The sequence below is a fragment of the Trachinotus anak genome, unplaced genomic scaffold (genome assembly GCF_046630095.1).
Source record: "Trachinotus anak isolate AG129_WGS33_773 ecotype Australia unplaced genomic scaffold, CSIRO_AGI_Tana_v1 ptg000008l, whole genome shotgun sequence".
Classification (NCBI taxonomy): Eukaryota; Metazoa; Chordata; class Actinopteri; order Carangiformes; family Carangidae; genus Trachinotus; species Trachinotus anak.
Window position 1 is genome coordinate 10,313,734 of NW_027273859.1, and position 14,207 is coordinate 10,327,940.

The window sequence follows — 14,207 nt, forward strand, 5'->3', positions numbered from 1 at the left end:
TTAACTTTTTGAACACTGAGATTGTGTAATTTCATGTACAGACAACATAAAACATATAATATACATATTTCATTTTTTAATGGATATAAATGAATAAAGATTTTACACCATAGACCTACATCTTAGCACATCTTCATGAGGGAAGCCTGAATGGAACATTTTGTCTGTATGTAATAATATGCTAATTCTCTAAGTGCATTGAGGTTGGCATAGTGAGGCCTTCATTGAGTTTGCTGCTATAGCAACACACACTTCACCTTCTCAGGTCTCTCCTCTCATTCTCTCTGTGACACACACACACGCACACACACACACACACACACACACACACAGTGTTGCTGTGCGGCAGTTTACTCATGTAATGTGACCTGGAGGGGTGCCAAGGAGCCCAGGGAAGGTCTGTGGCCTGAGGCCTGCCGACACCTCTCCCCAGCCCTGTTGAAATGTTTATTTATAACTCTCTTCCAGCTCCACCTCCCCCTGTCGTCTGCCAGCCGCCATGCCAATCCAAACACACTAGGCCTCTCCAGACTGATCCAGAGCATGATTTCAGAAAGAAGAGAACCCTTTCCCCTCTTTTTCCCCCTTCTCGTGCCCAAACTCTCCCACCCTTTCCTCCCTCCCTCTCCCTCTGTCTCACTGTGTCTTCCAAAGAGTAACGCTTAGGGAGAGGAGAACTGAGTAGAGACAGAAGGGAGAGGAAAGGAAAGGGAGGGAGGGATGGATGGATAGAAGAAAAGAGGGAGGGGGTAGAGGTGTACTCCATCCAGCATGGGCTGCTAAATTGGTTTCAGAGCAGCAGTTGGACTCCGGGGATGCACGGCACACACTGCCGACTAGCTGTGTTTGCTTTTGTGGGGTGTAGGAAATCTGATCTCCATCCATGTAGCCAACCCACATCCCACATCCCACCCATCACTACCACCAAGAATGAAAGGAGCTACGGGGACAGTCGCCCTAAAACAGGTATCACTGATACTTTTGTAATAGGAATAAAACCAGAGTGTGGAAAAGTGCATATTTCACTAAAATGTTGAATGGTTACATCATATCACATGAGCCATCTTTGTTACAGGCAGGAAGTCACATGTCTGTGGAAGGTTGGATGACATGTTGAGTCCCTGGTGGGCCCAAGGCGGAAGGCTCTCTAAATAGGTTTAATTGGGCCAGGCCTAACACTGCCATGCAGTCACTGCCAGACAGACACAGGGCTACGGGGAAAAGCAGAGCACCCAAGAGACCTCAGGCACTGTGTCCCTGTATCTGACTTGGTGCTGCTGTGTGGCTCATTTGGTATACTCACAGTTTAAGGACACACTGCTTACACATTGCTATGTCCAAGGGAGCTGTGCCAAATTACCAATACCAGTTGTTTATCTAAAAAACATGCTCATACAGCAGAGCTATGATTGGTTTGTTGCCCAAGGCATAACTCTAGCTCTCAAAAGTGGGAATTGTTTACCTCCTTGTGCCTGTGTGTGTTTGTGTGCTTGTTTATGTGTCTGTTTATGCGTAAGTGCATTTGTCTGCATGCCTTAGTATAGGCGTCTTGGTAACAGTCTTCTCCAACACAGCCACCGAGGTCTGTTACATCCCCTGCAGCGGATGGTAAAATGTAGATCAGCCAAAGCAAAACTGAAATGTGTACCGTATTATTTCCACTCAATAAATGAAGCCAGTGTCTGATAAATAATATATGTTGTGTTATATATTTATTCAATCAACAAAAATGAAAAAAACAGGAACATAAAGACAGACACATATATGTGTAAAATACAATGTATATACAGTATATTGTAATAGACAGCAGTACAATTAATGCAGCCATCCTCAAGACAGAGAAGGGACCTAATGTGGCCACAGTGCTGCTTTGATGCACAAGCCACTTTCATCTATATTTGTGTGTGTGTGTGATTTCTGTCTCGCTCTTCCACACATATTGTGCACACAGAAACACACACACACCCACACCCACACACATGCAAAAATATCCCCGTGTTCAGGGCAGATACTCATTTCTCTCTCAGACAGTTTGCTTGCCTTGCATCCGAATGGACTTGTCGTACATCGCATGTGTATATGATGACAAATCCAACATTTAATTTACTCTGCCTTTTTGCAGCGCACACCAACTTCTTTTATTTAATAAATGATCATGCTTTAAAAGCAGCCAAGTGTTGAGTGAACCGCTACACACACTAAAACACCTTCTGTTGCAGCAAATGGTTGCGTGCGGGTTTATGTGCTCGCGAGCGCCCAAGTATGAGTGTGCGTACATTCAGTGAGTTGTGGTTGTGGGCTCCTGTGTGTGCATTTGTGTTTATACTCTTGTTTGTGTGTGTGTTATGAGTAAGTCCTGGGGGAATGTGGTCTCCACAGTAACCGTCTCTCTTGGTGGTCCGTCATTAATAGTCAGTCTGATGTTGATGATTTAGCTTCGGTAAAAAAAAAAAGAAAAAAAAAAAAGGGCGTAGTCAGATCAAGTGAAATTCCATAAAATCTTTTAACAACGCAGCATAATAAACATCTTGACAAGTAAATAAATAATCAGTGAATCAAGAGGTCAGTTTGAGCAACCTTTTTTCGTTCTGTCAAGTGTGTGTGTTCGTGTGTGTGTGTGTGTGTGTGTGTGTGTGTGTGTGTGTGCGTTCACGTATTTGGTGTTTGTTTTTCCTCTTTGTCTCATCTCTCCCCCCACCTCTCTTGAGTGAAGAGAAATTGAGAAACCAATCTAAAATCCATCAGGACTTCCCTGCCCACAATCCCCTCTCCCCCAACCCCACTCCACCTACCCCCACCTACCCAGCACCCAACAAGCCCCCACCCCACCCCACCCCTGTTTTTTGTGTTGCAAGCGTCTGGAAATTGGATGAGATGTTCGTTTAGCGGGCAGCTGGTCTGGGGCCGATATGAATTGCGTTTCCCCACGCCAGAAAAGGTCAAGCCCCCTCGCCTTGACGGAGTGCATCGGCCTATTGAGTGGCGCTTTAGTCCATTTACCAACAGCCAATGGCAAGGCGGCAGAGGGGAGAGAGGGAAGCACAGCACTCTGTGTAGAAGAGAGAAAAGAATGGCAGCACGTCAGATATAAATTCATTGTTTCTCATCACCCAGCTGGGGCAGGAACGGCTGGGAGTGATTGCTGGGATGGGGGAAGTGAGGTAGGAATATTACTGTCTGAGTAGGCAGCGTCTGTGTGAAAGGGGAGATGAGCACCCCTCTTTTACCACCACTGGCTTCACATTCAGCCTTGTTGCCCAGAATTTTGAAAGATGTTGTTTAGAGCTTACATAACCTATGAAACACCCAAATGAAAATCAAACGACACAGCCTCCATGAGAATTTGCTCAATAGAGTGAGTGTTCACTGGAAAATAAAATAGGTTGGTCCCTCTCATGTCAAACCTCCAGAAGTATATCTTTACATTTATAGAGAAGATGAAATTATACCACAGCACTGTTCATGCCTTTGTTAAAAGAAAGAATTTCTTCCAAAAGCTAAAAATAGAGACAGTTAATAGGTTGGTTATGTGCTGAAAACAGACACCTCAACGGTACACATACAAGTACGCCTCAGGGCTTCTATCTCTCTCTGTCGCTCCTTCTCTGACTCTCATACATGCATACAGGAAAAGGGCTGCTGTCCCTTTAATTTTCGTCCCTGCGGTTCTGGGGGAGTTAAGGCAAAGCAATTAAAACAAAGGCATATTTAACATGGGGTTAATGATTGGCTGACCCTGCAGTCAGCACAGTGACAATATCTTAATTATTGAGAAACCTAAAGTCATTACGCCTACGAATGGCCTGAGGAGCGTCTCTATTGATCGGGATCCAGTCCCATTACAGGCCCAGCCTGGACCAATGAAGCCCCCCATTATAGACAGTCTCTTTCTCTCTCTCTCTCTCTCTCTCTCTCTCTCTCTCTCTCTCTCTCTCTGCTGGTCTGTGTCTTTCTTTCCCTCCTGCTCCCTCTCTCCTTCTCTGTATCTCACAGTAAGCTATTGGATGTGTTGAACGGTGAGACAAGAGCCAGACGAGGCTTGTGGGCTTTATTGCTTTCTAAAAAATTCATAACCAAGCCTGACATTTTTGCTGAGAAATGATTATTTTCCTCCCACCCTCAATCTACTTTCCTTTATGGTCCTTCTCATTTTTTTGGTTTAAGTGGCAGAAGTGTTAAAAATCAAGCACTAACAGGACTGATCATTTCTCCTGACCTATATCAGGTTTGAAACCTTTACTGTAATCCTGTGGCTGGTGTATTTTAATACTTGCACAACTGGACAGTTTTATTATATCATCCTTGCAATTGAAAACAAGCGCTTGATGTTTTATCGCAGCAATTCATGTTTAAACTTTGCACATTATTCATTTAACATGTACAGACTTCTTTGTCCTTTTTGTCTCTTCACCCACAGGTGCTGGCCTTACTATATGTTTCATTCTGGGTCACTGTCTCTGCTCACCTCCACTTCTCTCACCATTTCACCTGTTTGTATTTCAGTTCGCTGATGACAGGGAACTGGTGAGACTGGACCTAGCCCTATATAAAAGCCTGCTATCAGAGCCTTTAAAATGAAGACCAGACTCCTGATTTTTAAAGTAAATGGTATGATGTTTAAGATGTCAATGAAGTTGATGCTTTAATTGAAAATTGATACCTGATAATCATATAAATACATTATTAATCACTGTAAACATGCGCTTAGACTGCAGATGATGTATCGAAAAAAGCATTGTAATGGTCTGAGCTTTGGTCCTCCTCACACTTAGTGACAGTGTTAAACTCAGTAACAAAGGAAATAGCTATTATGTCATCAATCTAAATATTTAATAAATTAGATTGCATAATATGGAAATATGGCTAAACATGGAAAATGACATGTCATATCTATGTCACCACATTAACTCATTCTCTATGACAAATAACTCTGAGATTGCTTTCAGACTTTTTATTTATTTTTTATTCGAAGATATTATTTCAACATGGTCATATTTAATTTGACTCCTGGTAAATTATGTGGTAAATTATGATTCTGCGTGAATCATTTTATATACTCTTATAGTCTGGACATATCATCTCATTTTCATCTATTATATAATTCTGACAAAAAAAAAACCTCAAAGATTTCAGCTCACTGATACTTAATGTTTTATGACAGCAGTTATAATGCATCAATAAGCATTATGAGTTCTTATAAGCCTGGCCATAGCATAATATGGGTGCCTTTATCGTGAGATGTTGCATGGTAGCCATAGAAATCATAAAGATTTGTTATCTGATGTTACCTTTTAGTGCCACTGATTTCCATGCATCGTATAAAGTCTGCCTTGGTGATTTATGGCTAAATTTAACATCAGAGCAATGACAGTAATTATTTTAGAGTGAGAACGATAAGATTACTTATGTTTTTGCATCACAGTTGCACCATTATAATAGTTTGGTAGTATAACGAAACATGTTAGTTAAACTCACAACAGACATTCAACAGATATATTGTATGCTGCTGCAAATAAAAAAAATAAAAAAAATTTTGGGTTTTTTTTTTTTGCTTTTGACTGAGTGTTTTTTTATATTCAAAGGCTTCAAAAGTTTAGTTGTTTGACAGGGAAAAAAACAAAACAAACAAAAAACTCCAAAACTCCAAAACTTTTATTTTTGCTTCCTTGTCAAAACAGGAAAAAGCCATTCACCTCATTTTCACTCTAAACCCTTAATATATGATAAATGAAGGCAGGTGTATACACTATACACATGCATGCAAGCTCGTGTACACAAACGTTGGCCTGCTGATTGATTGTGCACTGTACCCATTTATCTAATAACCCTTTCATTTGACTGCTGTGAGGCACAGCCCAATTCAATCTCTAATGGGAGGCCAGTGAGTAGGACTCGGTGTCATGATGTGTGTTTTATGATAAATATAGAAGCCAGACAACTTCTCCACTGTCACACTGCTTCCTCCTCTTGTGGCCCCAGAGTGAAGCAGCATGGGGAGAGCTGAGATGTAATTACCCAATCAGTGTGTGCCATCCTTATTAAAACACTACTAACAGTGCTCCATTATTGAAATACCCCCCACTGGACTCTTCTTAATTCATTAAATAAATTAGCACTAGCGCCTTTAATAATTCATAGAATGATGTCTACGTTTTTTCTCCCCCGCAGAGGGTAACTATGACAAAAAGCATGGACTTAAAGGCAAGGACTGTAAGATAATACTGAACAGAGTGGCTAGTGATGAGGAGAGCAGAGGAGCAGTGTGAATGACTCTCATGAATAAGGAAAAATATTGATGGTTGGAAATCACCTATTCTCTTTAGCAGATTCTGACTGCATTCTCAATTTCAATTCTAGGTTCATATCTTATTTTTGTTGTGTATTCTTTGCTGATGATGACATTTATATATTATTTTTAGTTTCTCTTTCATGAGTCAAAAGTCTGGAAACATTACTGCATTGTTGGTCAGATAAAGTTAGGATGAAGCTACTATGCTAGCTCATAAGAAGCAATGCACGTCCCCCAAAAGCACACCCTTATTTTTTCCCGCTTGGCTTCCTGTCTGTCTCCTGTGTCCCTCTCATTTGTGTTGTATTAATGTGCTAATGAGAATATCCTTGAGCAAGGCAGAGAAGCTAAAAGACAAATAAAGTGAGGAGTCAGATGGGGGATCTCGCTGTGTCTCTACGTATCTTTAATTGACACATCTGCATCCCTGAAATATTTACCGCCTCTGACGATGGTGTGGTGACGCGTGACGATCAACGCTGTGTTGCCGATGGTGATGTCGACATGTGATTGTGTTACTGGTGTTATTAGCATAGGCCCACACCAGGTGAGGCTCTAGATTTATCCAGCTTTTTAGATTAGTTGTCATTGTTTTGTAATATTATCGTCCAAAATCTTTCTTTTCTTTTTTTTTTCTGTCCTTCCTTCTTTTTACAGTAGAACTAAAGGGTGTCATGTGACTTGGGTCCATGGCTGGACCACAAGTTAAAAAGAATAAGCACCACATCACTACACCACATTCTTGTTTCAAGACTAATTCAAACATGTGTCCTTTTTTTCCTATATGCAAATTATTTTCTAATTATATTGTTTTTTTATTCTTCTCTCCATTTATTTTCTCACACTCATGGCATTTACAATATCTAACTATGTAAAAAATAACTCACTGGTGTGATTTTGTGCTTTATGGTGAGACTTGGCTGTCAACGAGTATTGTGGTTGATGAAAGTGAAGATGTAAGGCGTGTATAGTTTACCATGCAGGCAGGAGAGATTCAAAAAGCCACGTCTGGATTTCTACACACACATCCTACATCACTGATGGATGCAAAAATGCACAGAATAGGATTCGTTATGTATGTGTCTGTATCAAAGGAGTGCGTGTATGTTTGTGAGTATGCATGCATAAGAGTTTACACTGAACATGTGTGTGTATGAGTGTGTGCTGCATGTTCATGTGTTCACTGTGCTTTATATATATATATATATATATATATGTGTGTGTGTGTGTGTGTGTGTGTGTGTGTGTGTGTGCGTGCGTGTGTGTGTGCGTGCGTGTGTGTGTGCACACCATGCCTGTCGGGATGTGGCGGCCCTCTCAGCCATGTCAGGGACAGCTTCGTTGAGGGTGGCAGCCGGGGAAAATGATGATGATGAAATTAAAATTCTGCGCCCGGCAGAAGGGGCTGCCGCGATTTCACTGGCGGCTGTGCGCATCGATCTGTTCCAGCATTTGACTTTCAACCATGACAAAACTGTGGGCAAATTAATTGTTCTCCAGGATATTAGGCATCAGAGTCCATTAATCCTCTCTGGAGCGCCACGCCGCATGAATACTAATTGTCTTTCCAGGCAGCCGTCTCATCCCTTGCTCCCTTCTCTCTTTCGCCTCTCTTTTTTTCTTCCTTATCCCTCTTCTTCTCTAACTCCTCTCTTTGCAAATGTTCTCTACTCTGTTGTTTCTTTACTTTCTCCTCTCTTATTGCTTGTTTCTGTTCTAAATCAGTTTTTTCCCTTTGTCTCTGTTGGTTTTATATTCCAGCCTCCCTCTTAAAAAAACTGAAAACAAACCTGGTGTTGTTTTATCTGTGAGCCTTTTCACAGCTAAGTGAAAAAAAACTGATAAGAATTTATTTCCAGAGAACAATCAAGTGATCTGCAGCAGGAACATTATGTTCATATTATTGATTAAATTTTTGGCTTGACAATAGGAAAGAAAGAGCGACCTAAAAAAGGTGATGATTAGGAAACATGCAGAAAATAGTCTGTCAAGCCACTGGAATGGGTTTTTGAATTATACAGTATCTTTCTGTATATTTCATCTATATTACTTTGCCCAGATAAGATTGTGCTAATGGTGTAATATTAGTCTCTATAAGCATCAGCATGGCATTTGAGAGAGGGAGAAAAAAATAGCCCCCAACACCAATTATGTAAGATATTAACACATTAGTCGGTGCGAGATCTAATTGGATGGCAGCCCTGTGCACCATGACAACAATCACCTAGACCCTGTTTATCTCGTAATTGATAGTCTGGAGCTTAAGCAGTAGAGGCATCAAAAATTCATACAGCACAGTGAGGACTGGCCCTTCCTTTCAGACCACACATTGATTGGTTTTTATTTTCCTCCCTCTAACCAGGGTAATTTTTAGAGTTTTGGGACGAGCCTCTGATATTGACGTTTTGCTGTGTTTTGATAGATGGCCAGTGGGCTGTGGCAGTAATAGTGTAAGTTATCTGACATTCAGGCAGGCGGGGTCATGGGTCCAGACACAATATATTCACAGCCCTTGCTTATTGACAAACTATCGCAGGTATCGGCTATGTTCCATAATAAATATGTATGCTGCAGATTGGTATTTTTTGGTATTTATTGGTTTCCAGTGTATTGTTGAGCTACCAGCCCAAGGGAAAGGTCTGGCATCATCATCAACTAATCTGAAAAGCATTATAATAACAAATCTATGGCCTGTTTGATGAAACTTGCATTAACTCTGACAACACAGATGGAAAATGATTTTAGAATAACCATTAATTGTGTTGTAGCCTATGATTACATTGTACATGTTTGTACAGCAACTGAAGGAGTTGTTTTTGGTATGATTGGAGGTATAGTATACACTAATTTAAAGGTCCCATATTGTAGAAAGTAAGATTTCCATGTCTGTTTTGATTGTTAAGCATACCTAGGTGCTATATTAATACTGTGAATGTATCAAAACACTCAGTCTACAAAGAAATACACCCAGCCTGTATACAGAAACTGTGCCTTAAAATGAGCCGTAAGGACTTCTGTAATTTTGTGATGTCACAACTATACAGTCACTAACCTCAAAGGCATGTTGTTTATAACCAACACAACAGCAAGCTGCTATTCTGTTGCTGAGCTTGCAAGCTAAAAGACAGAAAGTCAATTGATCATTACACCAGTGACTAAAGTTTATTTTTTCTGAACCACTGGAATATTTTAGTCTGAACTGGACTGTCTGTTCAGCTCATTTCAGCACAGACTGACTATCGCCATTTTACTTACCAAGCTATAGTCATAGGCTACAATCCATTACTTGTGGTTGCCCTGGCAGTGCATTGCTCAGAAAATACTTGGCCAATCAGAAGAGAGGTCCCTGCTGTTTTGGCCCAGTAGGCCTAAACACGTGAACCTCAGTGTTTACATTAACAACAGATCAAAAGTCTGTGTATGGGGAGCTTCAGAACAGTTCCTACTAATTGTTTTGGTTTTATAACCGCTCTAGTTATTTTCATATGTAGCTACTTTCAGCTAAAAGCACTAAAAACCCACTTTAAACTACCTGCCCAGCACCACATGTCAAACAGTTACCAATAAATTTGTGAATGTAGTGAAGAATTTAACAAGTAAATATTCAAATATTTCCCTCTGGAGAGGGTGGAGAGCAAAACTGAGCTTAAAGGTGGGTGGCTGTTTGACTTCATCAGGTAGCCAGACCCAAAATGAATGCTATGCTCTTTATAGGCTAGATGCATAAATAAGCCATTCTTTGCTAACATGTTCGTCACATTAATTTTATCGCCAAAAAAAATCAGTCCCTGCAGGTTTGAATAGTGCCAGAGAGTTGAAACACTCTTTTCCATGCTTGTGGTCAATTTAACACAGACATACTGTATATTCTGTATCTGCTTGTGCCAGCACTTCACTGAAGCATGACACTTATAATATAAAATATTTAAGATCGTAAGTCATCTTGCATTCAGGCAATCCAATAACAACAGCACGAAATCAGATCGAAATTTTTCAATGTCTTTTGCATGATTTTATACATATTTCTATGGAATTCAGCTGTGCGATATCTTTGGGAGCCTTTAAATCTTTATTAGAACTTAAACTAAAAGTTCTGTGAGCTTTCAAAATGTTGCATCACGTGTGTTTGCAGTGAGAAGATTTTAAAGGAAGCTTCTATTGCTGTAGATTCACCCGAACCTATTCTATTTCCAGGCAGCGTTGTTTTCTAATGAGAACATTTTACAAAGAATGTGTAATACCCACAAATTGGACAAGGTGCAATGGTTGTGTTATCAAAAGCAGACTATTATACTGGTGTCTTGGACCTGTGCAAGACTGTTAATGACAGAGGGAGAGCATAAGGTGAACTAGGAGTCAAAGGAGCAGAGTGTAAGAATAAAAGAATGAGCAGGAGAAGGAGGGAAATAGAGCATGGAATAGAGTAAGGGTGAGGAGGCAGGAGCAGGAGAGCGGGTCCCTGGTGGGCACTTCCTGGCTAAATCTCTCCTCTGCTCTCTGGCTGCCTCTCCTCTCTTCTGGTGCTAATTAATTGGGCTGGGGAATCAACGCTCTCATCTTAAATCTGCTCCCTAATTGAGCAGTCCTTTCTGCCAGCATCAGACAGCTCAGCATGCGTCTTCCGCATGATTTGGAGCTAAACGCACTGTCACTTTATTACCCACCACATAACTTGTAAAGCACTATTACACCAATCAGATAGTCACTACAATTAGCGTGTTGCCATTTTCAAGGCTCTTCATTACAGGCCTACCGCATCTCCACCAAAGGTGAGAATGAAACCATGAGGAAAATACAATGTTGGCAGTGTTACACTGGTGGGTCTGTTTCTTTGGAGTCAGTGTTAAACTGAGTGTATTTTGGACACACTAATACTAACACTGAAAAACATAAATTTTAAATGGCTGTCAGGAGTTTTATTAACATACACTGCCAGCTCACCTTAAATGGCATGGTCTCCGGGCCTTTTCTTCAAAGAAATTGTTTGACATTTTGCTTATTTGCTTTCTTGCCAAGAGTTATTTGAGAAGATTGATACAACTCTCACATCTGTCTGATAAATTACAGAAATTACAGAAATTACTATGAAGTTGCCAGCAACCAGTGCAGGCTCATGGACGTCTCGAGCCAAAAAATAGTTTTGTGTGTAAAACTGCAACAATTGTCATTTTAATTCTTCAGTTTAGACAATTTATATATCACTTGTTAATTAGTGAGCTTTACAGCTGCTGGCAAGTGGATTTTGTCACTTTCGCTTAGCTTGGCAAGGTCTTTGGGCTACGGTAAGAGAGATGTGAGAGTGGTATTAATCTACCTATTCTCTTAGTAAAAGACAAATCATTACTTAAACCTTTTAACTGTGCCACTGTGTCACAGTAAACACAGGCAGTGGGACTACGAAACATAATGAAGTAGCTCACTCGAGAGAGAAAAGAGACTTTTTCTGGATTTTTTAAAATGCATACGATGAACTCCATACCATGATATTTAAAGTTAAGAAGCATCATCTTTAGTCATTTGGCCACAAACTCATGTTGTGTGGCCAAATTACTTTTTAATGACTTTTAATAATCTCATTTTGTGGTTACCCGTTCATGTCTCACCATGATAACTCATTCACGTCACACTAGCAATGTTACATTATACTGATGTTTGCATGGGCATTTATGGCAAACTGGCATACATCATAATTTCACAATTGTACTGAACTGCAGAGGAACATCAGAAAAAAAAGACATGAAACATAAGAATTACCTGTAAAATATAGTGACTGCAGAGACTAGTAATAAATTACGTCTTTGGTGTCTGGTGGTCTGTGGTGTTGAGATATTTAAGTTTTCTCACTTTTTGCTATCGTAAATCATGACATACTGTATGCCTGTTTTTATAGGATTAACTGTGGAAAAATAGATAAGGGGAAAAAGTTATAAGGTGTTTGATGGAACAGGTCATGGTCATGTCAGTTCATATGTCTACCTTTCACTGAGAAATGCTTTTCACATGAGTAGCTTTCAGGAGGAGATCAAGCATAAAAGAAGTGGTGGGCATATTTGCCTAAAAATCAAATCTGGTTCTACTTATGAGAAGTTCCCACCCACTTCTTCTCTTGTTTCCACAGTGGTGAATGGTCACTTGCACATACACACATTAGAAATGGGGTTTAATAGTTTAGTGTGAGCGTGTGTGTGTGCGCGTGTGTGTGTGTGTGCGTGTGTGTGTGTGTGTGATGGTCGCGCACTGCAGTGCTTTGATTCTCTGTCTTGGAATGAGGGAGTGATGTCATTGTTCCTCTGGGGTTTCAAAGTTACTGGGATGAGGTCACAAGGGGTCAACACAACCTTGGATTCATTGCTCTTCTCAGCCCCCTCCTCTCCACCGCCACCCCCACTTAAACACTACCTTTCTTCTCCATACGTTTCTCATACAGAGGTCTCCCCTCACCCATCTCCATCTCACCTGGATTGGATTCAAAAGTTGTAGTGTTTAAACCAAGACTGTAACCTGATCCTTCCTCATTGTTTAGTACTGGAGGGCTGCTTCAAGGCAGAATCAATATACTGTTCTGTTGATGTCCCTTCACATTGCTTTAAGTAAGAATGCATATGCTAAAGCAATCAAATTTACACTTTTCTCATAAAACCAAACTAGAGGCTAAAATTTTGCTTTGCTTGGACTTTCTCACTTGAGCTCCATGTTTTTCAGTGCTGATTATAACAGGTGTATGTAGGTCCACCTCCTGTGTTGGGCTGTTCAGGGAGGAGAGCCAGAGCAAAGCAATATTATGTTTCATTCTGATGGTTTCCCAATATGCAGTAAAACAGTCTGTGAAGGAGTCGAAGTTCTACATAAATGGCATTAATGCAAACATATGGTATATTTCTGAATGTATGCATAGAAAGTGTAGCTCATCTGGTATGTACATTTAGTTTATGGGCACACTGCATGCAGTGCAGTGCAGACCTTTTCTGTTATGATCCAGCAATGAAACTTTCCCTAATCTCACCATAAACACACAAACACAACAGACACACATGAGCGCACACAGTCATAAACACAGATTTAAACACAGTCCTATAAAAATACCTGTTTTTTGACTGGTTCATACAAATCTATGCATGCAGGCGCATGTGCTCATAGACCCTTGTTTTGTGTCCGTGCTTGCATGTGTGTGTTTTGTGCTTTCATCAAAATGGGGGCGTAGGTAAACATGACATTTGGGACAAGGGGAACAGCGGGTGAGTAACAGTGAGCTCATAGTGGTCATTATCCTTTGCTCCATCCTTGGACCTCCTACATTCCCCAGAAGCACCTGGTCCCCTCCTCTCCCCCTCTCACTCTCTCCCACTACCCCAGCACAGGTCCTTGCAGTAGGGCAGGGCGGCCTCAGGGTTCGAGGGTCCCAGCTGTGTAAATGTTTTCAGTTGCTGTGTGACTGGAGCTGGGTCCTTCTTTTTGATCAGATGCCAAGACAAGCCCGGCGTCGGTTGTTCTTGGCAGCTGCTGTGAACGAAAGAATGTCAGCATGACTTTAAAAATATGACGGTTTGTAATTTGGACCACAGAGTGAAAACTGAGCCGCTGGTACAGTTTGTGATCATCTAATTATGCCACCCCCTCCCTACCCTTCCCTGATTCCCCCCTCACAAAATCCTAACCCCCTCCTTTTATTCTTATCCAGGAATGAAGCTGTAAAGCTGCTTTGTCCCCTGTGAATTATTTTCGGGGTAGGCGTAATGGCTTTGTGCCCTGCTGCATTACTTGTCCCATGTTTCTCCTCATCCCTCCTTCATGGTTGCACAGTTCTGTGTCTAGTTGGCATGCTAACCTGAGGTGCAAGTGACTGATGTGTTTTAAATAGTCAAGGGGCTCATGTTTAGTTGCAGCATTTAGACACAACCCAGTACGAAGGAATTAGGGA

General features: G+C 41.0%; 1 long non-coding RNA gene across 2 annotated transcripts in view; it reads left to right on the forward strand.

Moving 5' to 3' along the window:
- Positions 1-2,330, forward strand: part of LOC139623878 (uncharacterized) — a 72,924-nt gene extending 70,594 nt beyond the window's left edge. For both annotated transcript variants that reach the window (XR_011691601.1, XR_011691600.1), the window contains one exon: positions 469-2,330. This is a non-coding gene — a long non-coding RNA (uncharacterized lncRNA). The remainder of the gene's footprint in view (positions 1-468) is intronic.
- The last annotated feature ends 11,877 nt before the right edge of the window (positions 2,331-14,207 follow it).